The sequence below is a fragment of the Tupaia chinensis genome, unplaced genomic scaffold (assembly GCF_000334495.1).
Source record: "Tupaia chinensis unplaced genomic scaffold, TupChi_1.0 Scaffold000341_1, whole genome shotgun sequence".
Classification (NCBI taxonomy): domain Eukaryota; kingdom Metazoa; phylum Chordata; class Mammalia; order Scandentia; family Tupaiidae; genus Tupaia; species Tupaia belangeri.
In genome coordinates, this window is record NW_006159835.1 from 2,298,837 (window position 1) to 2,311,743 (window position 12,907).

At 39.4% G+C, this 12,907-nt stretch overlaps 1 protein-coding gene across 7 annotated transcripts in view; it reads right to left on the minus strand.

Annotated features, from left to right (window-relative positions):
• Nucleotides 1-12,907, minus strand: part of EHBP1 (EH domain binding protein 1) — a 587,840-nt gene that overhangs the window by 413,164 nt on the left and 161,769 nt on the right. The gene's annotated exons all lie outside the window — the stretch shown is intronic.

Genomic DNA, 12,907 nt, shown 5'->3' on the forward strand with positions numbered 1-12,907 from the left:
AGCGACATAGCCATTACGTTAACTGCTGGTCCCTTTTCTCAGTTTTTTTGGTTGTTTTTTTCTAAATCAGAAGTTTTGCTTTCCATATTCAAGATTTGATTTTCTGCATGGACTAATCTGCTTTTAATACTTTCAAGGGAGGTTTTGGTTTCCTGAATGGTAGCCTTCATCTCTAGTAGCTCCATTTGGTTCTTTTTTATGGTAGTATTTCCTCTTTCGGATCATGGAAGAACTTCAACACCTCCTGGAACTTGTTGTCTCTTTTCTCCTGCATCTTCTGGAGTTCATTATCTCTCAGCTCTTGCATCTCATTTAGTTTTGTCACTATGAGTATTCTGAATTCTCTATCAGACATTTCCACGAGCTCTACTGTACTGTCTGTGGATGATGAGGAAAATATCTTTCCCTTAGGGGAGAGATATTTTCTTGGTTTCTCATGTTTCTTGTGCCTCTGCAGTGGTTTCTGATCATTCAGTGACAAAATCTCTCCTCCACTGTGCTTTTCTGAATATTTTGGGAGTCTAGAAGATAGAGTTTAGAGCATAGCTCCCCTGAATAGGCCAGGACACACCTCAGCTTTAAAATGGCTTCTTGTCTGAATAGTTCAGAAGTCTAAAAGATGGAATTTAGAGCATAGCTTCCCTAAACAGGCCAGGACACACCTCAAGTTTAAAAATGGCTTCTTGTCTGAATATTTTTGGGAGTCTAGTTGAATTTTAAGCCACTGAGCCTGGGACTCAAAACATGGTCAACTGTGGGAGTCCAGCAATGTAACCATTACACCATTTGCTGGTCCCACCTGGTTCGTTTTTCAAGCTGCAGGGTCCAGGACTCAAACCTTACAGTTGGTCATTTGGCATACAGCTGCCTTAACTACCACAACAGTGGTCAGTCCAACTCTTCCTTTTTAAGTGAAGAATTTTTCTTGCATGTAAACTTTTCTTTTTTATTCTAGCCTTTGATGTAGCTAAGAAAAGACCGAGGTCAGAATTGTTTGCTGAATGAGGGAAGGAATTAAGAGCAGACTTTGAAATAGCTGTTCTCTCCTGGAGGCCCCACAGACAACCTACTAATTCTACCGATAATTTTTTTTAAATAACCTACCTGCTAACTAAATTTATTTAAGAACCTTATAATATTTTAAGATCTTTTGTACTACTTAGCTGATGATTATTGAATACTATTAATCATACTAAATACTATTAATATTACATAAAAGTTACAGTCCCTATTCCTAAATAATTTTTAGAAACATGCTCAGCATGTGTACATGAAAGTAACACAAATTACCTAACTTCTTTGCATTTTAGCTTCCTATTCTGTAAAACATACAATCATGCCTACCTTTCTAGAAGGTTGAGAAGTTAAAAGATATGTACATAAAGTAGCTGGCTCATAGTAAACTATCAAGTAATAATTAATAGTATGTGCTATTGTCAAAAAATAAATAAATAAATAAAAACAGACCTTTAGGAATACTTAGGCAATACTTAGTTGGCACCAAACATCACTACCTCAAGAACTAGAGACTCTCAAACAATACAGTTAGCATTATTCCTCTCTCACTAATTCAGTGACTGCCAAGATTGGAACATAAATAATTTAGGTGGGCTCAGGATTTTATAACTACTAGAAATTCTTTTACCCTCAGTCTTGGTGATCATCCCTCGTGTTGTGTATTAGCTGGGATCTGGGCATGCTTGTTCTTAGGTCCCCATTTCTCATATCCACCAGCATGTAAATCTACTGACCCTCCTCCTTCCAAGACTTTCCACAGTTTTTGCACCCCTTCTAATCCCCTGATCTATGGTCTCCTATCCCAGATTTAATCTGCATCTAATAGGCCTGTGGTTTCTAGTTTCTTTAATTGTCTGGTCCATTTGACCTGGGTTGTCGACTGTAAAAGTTTATAGATATTTTACTTAACTGAAAATTCAACATTAGAATAATTTCAATTTTGGGACCAGCAGTTAGCATAATGGCTATGTCACTGGACTCCCATGTAGTCGACTGCGGTTCAAGTCCCGGGCCTGGTGGCTTAAACTCACACCAGGAGCATGTATGTGCATGCCCAAAATCCCGAGAGGAGAATGGAGAAGGGATTGCGGCGTGGTCCTCCCCTCTGGGGGGTGATTTCTCACTTTCTTTCTATCTGTCTGTCTCTGTCTGTCTGGCAAGCACACGTGACCTATAGCAAAAAAAAAAAAAAATAACCTCTCCCAAAAAAAAGAATAATTTCAATTTTACCTTTAAGTATCATCAAGCTTAAAAAGAAGATAGAATACAAATAACTAAATGGAAAACGCCATCTGAAAACTTTAAATCTTCTGGGACCAGCAGTTGATATGATGGCTATGTCGCTGGACTTCCATGTAGTCGATTGTGGTTCGAGTCCCAGACCCAGTGGCTTAAACTCACACTGGGTGCGTGTGCATGTGTGCCCAAGATCCTGAGAGGAGAATGGAGGAGAAGGGATTGTGGTGTGGCCATTCCCCCTGGGGAGTGATTTCTTGCTATCTCTCTGTCTCTCTCTCTGTCTTTCTGATAAGCGCACACGCTCTATAGCAAAAACCTCTCCAAAAAAAAAAAAAAGACTAAAACTTTAAATCTTCTCTGCCATAACAAATTTGAAATGACAAAAATAATTTTCAATAAAGCAGGCTTTCTAGTTATTGTTTCAAAAATCCCCAAAATAGAGATTCTAGTATATGAAATGTAGCCATAGGTTTGAATTGGTATTATCTTTGTTTGTGATAAAATTCTTATCTTTGGGTTTTATAGTTTCCACAGTAAAAATTCTCAGAGGCATTATTGTGGGATTTAACTACTAATGGAATTTATCTATGCCTTAGTCCAAGTAATAAGATTTACTCCTAATAATAACACTGCAGATTTTTGCATTGTTTTTCCAGTTACCATAGCAGTTACACTGTACACAACATTACTGCAATTTTTAACTGCTAATGAAATTATTTTAAACTCACAGCAAATAAGTTTACTTGAAACCATCCTTCAGCAATGTTTATGTCCTTAAAAATGTGGCAGGTGATACTTTTGAAATTTCAACCAACAACTTTTGAGGTAGTTGTTTGTCCAGGTATTTCTTTCTATCCCATGGCTTTCTCCTTTCATATCCCATCCCGAGTTACCCTCAATTGGCCTTTGCTCACTTTTCCACAAAAGGAATAAAACAGAACGTGAAAAAAAAATAATCATGCTTGTTGAGTTTCAAAAGCCTAGCCCTTTGGAGAATAATAAAATGGAATATAGTTAAAAACCTGCACTATCCAATTCAGTAACTTCTGGCTACATATAACTATTGAACATTCTAAATGTGGCTAGTCCAAGTGAAATGCTCTAAAAGTATGAAATATACACTGATTTTCTTTTTATTTAGAGAGAGAATTTTGCTATAGGGTGCATGTGCTCGCCAGGGAGACAGAGAGACAGAAAGCAAGAAACCACCCCCTGGGGGGATGGCCATGCCTCAATCTCTTTTCCTCCATTCTCCTCTTGGGATCTTGGGCATGTATGCACATGCACCAGGTGTGTTTTAAAGCACTGAGTCCAGGACTTGAGCCACGGGCAACTACACAGGAGTCCAGCAACATAACCATTATACCATCTGCTGGGCTCAATATACACTGGTTTTAAAGACAGTATATTGGGGCTGGCAGGTAGCATGGTGGTTGAGGCACTAGATTCCTACATGGTCAACCATGGTTCAATCCTGGACCTGGCGGCTTGCTTTCTCACTTTTCCTGTCTCTCTGTTTCTGTCTCTCTCTGATCAAATTAAAAAATAATTAGAATAAATAAAATAAATAATTCTTTTAAGAAAATAAAAATACTTACAAAAAAGAATGTGAAGTATCTTATTAATACTCTATCAATTATGTACTGAAATCATATTTTGGATATATTTGTTAAATAAAAGACATTAAAATTATTTTCACCTGTTTTGTCAGTTTTTTATGTGTGACTACAGGAAAAATGTAAATATGTATGTGGCTTGCATTGTTGGACAGTGCTATTATAGACAATAGTAAAACTTCTTTTCACACAGATAAGACACGGAGCTCCTGGGCTGGAAGGAGAACAAAGTTAGAGGGAATATAATGAGACCCAGATGCTAGTGGATCCATGAGAACAACCTGTTTTTAACCTATTCTGGCACAAGCTTTGAAGAGGGGCATTTAAAATGGCAGGACCTATCTAAAAGGTGGCAAGACATTGAAGAGAAGAAAATGCTGGCCATGTATCTAAGCCAGCCAAGACTTTGTGGCATAGTCCAATAAAACTTTCTGTGATGAATGAAATGTTCGATACCTGGCTGTCCACTAGAGTAGCCACTAGCCACTTGGGACTAGTAAGTGCTTAAAATGTGCCTATCATAACTAAGAAACTTAAGTTTTAACAATATGTACTTTAAATTAACTTAAATTTAAATAGCCACACATGGCTAGTAGCTACCATAATGGACAGTGCAGACTTACATAGTATCATAGAGGTCAGGAAGCCCAACAGCTTCCAGATGTCCAAAAGGGTCTGGAGGCAGTGGAAAGCCACCAGGCTCAAAGGGGCCTTGCTGATAGACCAGTATAAACTCAGCAACAATCTGTGGGGCTGGCTGCTGTTAAGGAAAGATGCATATCAGAAATCTCAGGAGACCCAGCATGGTAGAGGTGGAAGAAGGATAAAGGATCAAAGGCTCCATCCCTTTCCCTTGACACTGATACAGTGTAAGACCCCTGAATTGAAATGCTATCCCTGCCGAATTGACTATGATTACTCATTTGCCAATCTTTGTGAAATCAGAGCTTGAAACAGAAATTGGGTTGAATAATGGAAAAATAAAATGGAGTTTCTTGCAAACTTGATTTTTTTTATTGAGATTTATACTTGCCATACAACTTTCAATAATAACTCTAACAAAATACCTATAATAAAAATGTGTTTATTCTTTTAAAAGATGACCCTTATTTTTTTCATTATGGGATTCAAATTCTGTGATTGACATGAAAGCTTAGAAAAGTTGCATTAGAAAACCATCTTTCAACTAAAAACAGAATTCTTATATAAAATTGTTTCTGTTCCAGTTACCCATGAATTAATTTTTTTTTTTTGGAGGGGGGAGAGGTTTTTGCTATAGGACACGTGCACTCGCCAGAAAGACAGAGAGAGACAGAGAGAGACAGAAAGCAAGAAATCATCCCCCCCCCCCCCAGTGGGGATGGCCACGCCTCAATCCCTTCTCCTCCATTCTCCTCTCAAGATCTTGGGCACACACACACACACACACACACACACACACACCTGGCGTAAATTTAAGCCACCAGGTTCAGGACTCTAACCGCGGTTGACTACACGGGAGTCCAGCAATGTAGCTATTACGCCAGCTGCTGGCCCCATCCATGAATGAATTTTTGAAGTTAGTTATAATGAAGCTTTGGACTTTGAATCTGAGATGACACTAACTCCAGGATCTCAGTTGTGTGCCAAAACTTCATTTTTGTCCAACTCCCAAGTATCTAGGAAGGGCCAACTTGGCCTGATAGTAGAGGTAGAAGAGCATCCTTGCCTACCCTGAAATTTAGATACAAACAGAAACAAGTCAAGGGATACTATCCACTGGTGATTCAACAGCACTGACTCCTGCTGACAATCTGGAACAACACAGTGAATGTTTAGAAGCCTTTGAAAGTTTTAAAAGAGCATTACAGGTAATGATATTTAAAATGTGATATTCAAATTTTTAACACCACAGCACAGAAATTAATCTGTTTATATGATGACAGCCATTAACCATTGGCCCAGTCGTCCTTTATGGACAATTAAATATCATCTCTAACTCTAGTGTACCCTTTACTGGTATGTACCTGAAGGACCAGAGTGACTCCATTTTTTTATGGGGCGACTCTGTTTTGTTAAACCCACCTTGCTGAGAATCAGCACCGTTTCAAAGAGGCAATCTGATCATATAGGATAAGGTCATAAGACCATCACCCCACCAGGGCTGGCCAGTGATAAAAAAAAAAAAAAAAAAAAAAAGGGAAATACTAGAGACCTGAAGTAACTTTCTTGCCAATCAGTAAAAGACAACTATGTTTCCTGAAATCTACAGTCAATGTATAGCCACCTGAGTGTGTTCCTCAGCACCCACCAAACCTCCTTCCCGCAACAGCCAAATAAAAACCCAGCCCAACTATCACTAGGGCTCTCAACTCTGACCTGCTGTGTCAGTGAGGATTGCGGGTCCTGGCTCAAGCTCTAATAAAAGCAACCCTTGTGAGCTTGCATTGGAATTGGTTCCTTGGTGGTCTTTTGGGAATTTTGCGACCGGGGCACAACATTTGGGGCTTGTCTGGGATTCTCCAACACCGCCAGGATCCCTGAACCAGAGGGTCCACTGATAATAGCCCGCGTGTTTCCTTTGTCTCTGTGTTTGTCCTGTTCGGTCTCTGAGGGCTCTAACTCTGTAATAGATCCAAATCGGTCTAGCAGACACGCTGGTGGCAGCCAATCTGGGGGGCCTAGAAGACATTCCAGATCCCCAGGAGGGGACGGAGTACCCCTAGTTGCTCTGAGTTCTCTGAAGGGACATAGCGGGTCACTCCCACGGCACGGCATGAGGCCGTTGTCCCAATTTCGGTTTGCTTTTTACTCGATGAAGAGTATCTGCGCGGCTGCATTTATACTGTCTGTGTGTTTATTACCTATCTCTGTGGGTATGTACGTTTTTCTGATGGAAATGGGACAGACTCAGACTTCCGCTCTGACCCTTATGATGGAACATACCCTGAAGAATGATTAACCTATTGCTTTGCTTCTGTAACCGGCTTTTTTGCTTTGAAGATAAAACAAAAAAAAAAAAAACCTACCCCCATCTCTCCTGAAGCCCCTTAACTTCGTTCCTTTGTCCTTGTAAACCATCAAGTCATCCTGGACATGACTGTGCATTTTTGGCCTATATGAGCTCTGACCCCTTTTACTCAGAGCTGCAGGGTTTTGAGAGACATGAGTCCTCCCATATGCCACCAGCTTAATCAATAAACTCCAATAAATTTGGCTATGTCTGGCTGTCCTCTCATTTCTCGCTGAGTAGATTATAACATTTGGAGGCCCCAACGAGATCACGTACCTGTCTGGTACCTGGGTGAGGCATCCTAGGGAGAGCGTCCTCACTTGGCCTGGCTGCCGGCTACCCCGGACTGCTCTATGGGAGGTGCCACATGGGACTTCCCAGGGCCCTGGAGCTCCTCTTGGGGTTGTTGGCAGCTGACAAGAGAGGCTGACTGATCCTCCAAAAGGTTGTGGAGTTTTACTGTAAGACCTTTGGAGGCATTTCTTTGGGTGTTCCTGTCCTTTTCTAGGGATTTCTATGTGTTTCTACTGCTTCTACTGTCAGTTTACTTATTTTCTTCGAACCCTCTTAGAAAATATTTCTTGGTTCTATCCTTCATCCCCTTCAGTGGAGAATATAGAACAATGAATTATTGACCTCACATACCAAGAGGTTCTTCAAGAATTTTACTATAAAGAGGTTGAAATGTTTATTTCCTTTCTTGTCTTAATTCTAAAAATTATGAGAAACAAAAATAGCTCTCTTAAGGCTACCCTTAGCTGCATACTACACCACTTTGATGAGGGCTTTGTAGAAAAACAAAACAACAACAACCTGTATTCTTGTAATTGGTACGCAGAAAAGAGAACAAAACCCCCTCCCATTCTGCAGTCTGATCCTGAAGAGTTGGATCTTCCTCCCCCTTATAATCCTAGCAGCATCAGCTGCCTCCTCAGCCCTCCTCTCACCGCCCTAAACCCAGAGTAGATCCAAGGAAATGAGGGAGAATTGAAGCTCTGATTCCTCAGTAGACCATGTTGCCCTTAAAGGAAGTACCCTCAACAGAGGGAGGTTAAGTTATAATTATAGCATCAAGCTCTCCATCCAAAAACTAAGAGGGCCTTTTAAAAACCATTGCACTTAAAAGGGGTAGGAATATCAAGAATATTTATGTTGTAAAAACTCTAATAGTATAGACAACAAAAAGTTAAATTTCTACTGTCCTCTACTGTCCTTAAGTGTGTAATTAAAAATTTAAAAAAAGAAGGTTACTCGAAAGAATATCAATGTCAAAGTAACCCCAGGGAAACTGGCTCTTGTAATCTTGATGTGTTTGTATGCATCTATGCATGTAATATGTCATGTCACGTACTACATGTTGTATGTCTGTGTAAAAAGAGGTATTCTATTCCATTTGGTTTATAAAAAGAGTGCTCATAGAAATTGGTTTCAATGTTTCTCAAGTTCATATAACTTTAGTGAATGAGCTGGCTTCAAATGTAATGAAAGAAAAACATTAATAAGTGAAGGTCTTCACAATCTCAAACATATGTTTTGTCTACATTTTTATTAATCAAACAACATCATGCTTATCTTAATATGGTTGATTTAATGAAACAGCTAGTATTTATGTGTTGTGTGTTGTATTTTACATAGTAGATATCTAACAAGGAAACAAATTTACAACTATCTTCTGGCTTTAGTTTTAGTGCTAACAGAAGATCTTTGACGTCAAAGTAACTCTTAGATATTTACAGAGTGCCCCTGAGACATCCAAAAGAGCTGTTAAGCCAATCAGAATTATTCTTTATATGTTAGATAAAAATGAAAAACATTGTGAAATTGGGTAATTTTAGTTTTCTTAGTATTGTATTTGAGTTATATGTATAAATAAGTTATATACTTTTATGTCTATGTATGCATCATGTTCCAAAATAATTTGAGATTCTGAGGAATTAATCGTAGGCTATTATGTTAAATTGGTGTATATATAGCCAAATTCCTTTGTCAGTTATGAATTTTTTTCAGAGCATTAACTATGACTCTATTCCTAATGTCATGTCCTTAAAGAAATTCACAAAGACGATGAAAAGAGAATGTACTCTTACAAGTACAAGTTTCTAAAGAAATCTAATCATTTGGATAAAATATTCATTTTCTATGTAAACTACTTGGTTTTCTAAACTGTTAAGCCAAGGTTGACAAAAAAAAAAGAGAGAGAGAGAGAATCTTTGACAAAGTTGCATGTTGGGTGACCAATGGAATGCATGTGAGTTAAAAAGGTAAAATTGGTATAAAGGGGTATAAATCCAATGTTAAATATGGACTCATGGAAACATTGCCTGGTTCCCTCTGAGTCCTCCTTATAATTCTTGTTGTTAAGTTAACGTGCTTTAGTTATTCCTATTATTGGTTTTTAAATTTAAAAAATATTGAGAGGGTCTACTAGTAAAATTGTTCAGTTATTGTTTGTACATGTTCATAAGCTGCTGGTATATGCTAAAATTTAGGGTTGCTGAAAAACAAAAATTCACTCAAAACATCAAATTTCCCAAAGTAAAAGGAAAAAAAGATAGACATGGGCAGTTATTAAAAATTGAACCTATATATCTGAGACAAAAGCTTAAAAACTCCTGTCTAACAGCTTAATAGAGTAAGAATCTCAAGAAATGAGGTGGGACAAGTTAAGGCTAAGAGCTCCAGACTGCCTTCTCTTCTAGCCCCCTTGCCTTCATGTGCTCCTTCTGTTTCTTTTAGGTAGGCCTCTCCCCCACTGAACTCTCCCTTTAATTAAATGATCAAGAAGAGGTTTAGCTAAAAAACAAAAACAAGAATTTAGATTATTATATTCTCCAGCCAGGGCTTTTGTATAGGTGATAAGGCAGATGCCTTGTAACACCTGTTAACTGGGCTCTGCCCTCCTGACAGTACTCAGCTGCTCCTTGTAGGATCTATTCAAACTTAGGTTCACTTCTCCATGTAGAAACAATTCAAAACAGATATCAGAAAAGCTTCCAAATAACTCAGAGACGTATTATAACAAAATTGGCAGGACACCTTAACCTTTGATTTAACTCTCACCCAGTAGTCACTTGTGGTAATCCTGAAGGCTGGGAACTACTCTGAGGACAGGATCTGGAAACAGCCCATATCAGAGCCTCTGCCTCAGAAGAAACTCTGTTTCGGGGCCAGCAGTTAGCGTAATGGCTATGTCGCTGGACTTCCACATAGTTGACCACAGTTCGAGTCCCAGACCCGGTGTCTTAAACTCACACCGGGTGCTTGTGCGTGCGTGCCCAAGATCCCGAGAGGAGAATGGAGGAGAAGGGACTGCAGCGTGGCCATCCCCCCTTGGGGGTGATTTCTCGCTTTCTGTCTCTCTGTCTCTCTCTGTCTGTCTGGCAAGCGCATGTGCCCTATAGCAAAAAGCTCTCAAAAAAAAGAAAAAAAAAAAAAAAAAGAAGAAACTCTGTTTCCAATGTGGGCAGCCCGGGCACTGAACAATGCCCATGACTGGCATCCTTGTCCCCAGTGTGGAAATGGTCACTAGAGTCCAGACAGAATGCATTGAGCTCTGAAGGGAGCTCTAGACTTCTGGAATCTATTCTGGCCTTTGAAAGTGAGGATTAATGGGCCCAAGACCCCAGTGGCTTCCCTTGGACATCTGACAACACTGGACAAGCCTCAGGTAACCCTTAAAGTGGCTATTGATTTCTGTCTAAATCAGAGGTTAAGGTTGTTTCCAAGGTACACTCATAAAAAAAAATAAGAAAAAGATAGTAGCAAACAGGTTGGCTGACCATATGACAAGAGAGAAAATTATAAGACCTAGCCAGAGGGGAGACATCTCTATCAGCAACTAAAAGTTCTTGTAGCTGCCCCAAACTCTGTCCTCGGCCTCCTAAACTCAGGAGGAGGAGGAGAAAAAAAAAATTGTGCCCATAAGCAGTAGGTTACTGGAGGACCCCAAAGTTGACTGCTGTTACCAAATCAGCAGGCCAATAATCCCTGAGGCCCTTGAACAAGTCATTATAGATCAGGTACACCAGATTACCTACCTGGGAAAAACAAACCTTGCTAAATTAGTTAAGAAAAATGCTTTGTGCCTAGTCTAGATAGCCTTATCAATGGTGTTGTCTCCAATTGTGTTGCTCATACACAGGTAAATCGTAAAACTCTCAGGCAAGGCTCCCTTGGGAATCAAGTCCCAGAGGAAAACAGAAAACTTAGGGAACATTGGAAAATCTATGGTGTCTAATAGTTCAGTCTCTAGATGAAATAAAACTAGTTAATGTAAGACTGGCCTGGTTTTGCTTTTCTTTAAAAACACCTTAAATAAATAGCCTTGTTTCTGTAGATAACTTTAAAAAAATTAGATAAAATTAGATAAATGCAAGTAAAATAAATGTTTATAATTAAACTTGTCTGTTAGATTAAGACAATTTTTAATGTTAAACTTGTAAAAAAAATAAAAATAAAAAATAAGATAAAAAACTGAAAAAAGGATTATGGCTGTAAAAATATATTTCTAGTAGAAAAGGTTAAAAAGAAATGTTTTTATATAAAAAATTTTTTTGTGTAGTGAGTTTCTGTCTGAAAGTGAAATGGCTATATCAGAATGAGAGAAAAAAGAGAAAAAGACTAGAGGATGTGAAACAAGTTGTTAAATGTTTGAGTTGTGTTACAAAAATCTAAAAAAGAGTTATAGGAATTGATCAAGTTAGTGTTCTGGAGCTGGTTCTGCTATCTTTGAATGTTATATACAGTAAAACAACTAAAAGAGAGGAGCCCCTCCAACTAGTCTAGATGGGGCCTCACATAGTTGTAAAGTTAGCCTGTGAGTCTGTCACACCAAAGCCAAGAGGACTGCTTCCACGGACTCACCAGGGCCTTGGTCCATAAGGATGAGCCAAGAGAATCCATTGTGATGGTGCTTCAGGGATTGGAGAACAGCCCTGCTCTAGTCACTCCAGAAGCTGACTACTCTAAGTCAGACATTGTCAGGAGTATGGCTCAGCAGCTCCACGACCAGATGGGCAAAAAAAAGACAGACTGCTGCTGACTCATGGGACAGTTAGAGTGACCTCTGGTAGTAGGCTCCTTAGCCCTTGCCCCTGTTAATTCCTCTATTAACTGTGTTTCTAATTTAACTTTTGGCTCTAGTTTACTCAGTTTTCTTATCCAATCCCATCTCTTACAAGATAAAAGCCATTGGGACCAGCAGTTAGCATAATAGCTATGTCGCTGGACTCCCATGTAGTCGACTGTGGTTTGAGTCCCAGAATCGGTGGCTTAAACTCACGCTGGGCGCATGTGCATGCTTTGCCCAAGATCCCAAGAGTAGAATGGAGAAGGGACTGCAGCATGGCCATCCCCCCTGGGGGGTGATTTCTTGCTTTCTGTCTCTCTCTGTCTCTGTCTTTCTGGCAAGCACACGTGCCCTATAGCAAAAACCTCCTCAAAAAAAAAAAAAGATAAAAGCCATTAAATATTAGATACTAGTTACCTCCAGACCTAGAGCCCAAATATACCAGGTACTGCACTATCAGGGTGACTCTCCTTAACAAATATTTAAACAAATTCAGAAAGAAAAATAATATGGTGTCTATTTTGTGAGGAATTTTGCTATGTCCATAAGTACCTAACCAAATGCTGTTCTGCTTCTGTAAACTGCTTACATTGTCTCAAAAAGTGCTATATCACTATCTCCCTATAAGTGATTGAACCTAGTGGCTGCATATCATGAACAACAGCCCAGGTCATCCAACCAGACATTCCTTTGCATGAGTAACTGTGCCCAGCAACTAGCGACTATAGAATCAGCCCATCCCTGACTGGGACCATACAGAGTTCAATAACAGGGATCTATGACTGGCTCTACTATGTACTTGGGAAAGGGGGATATGAAGGATCAGAGTGACTCCATTTTTTCACAAGGCGACTCTGTTTTATTAAACCCACCTTGCTCAGAATCGGCACCATTTCAAGGAGGCAAGCCGGTCACATAGGAGAAGGTCATAAGACCATCACCCCACCAGGGCTGGCCAATGATAAAAAAAAAACA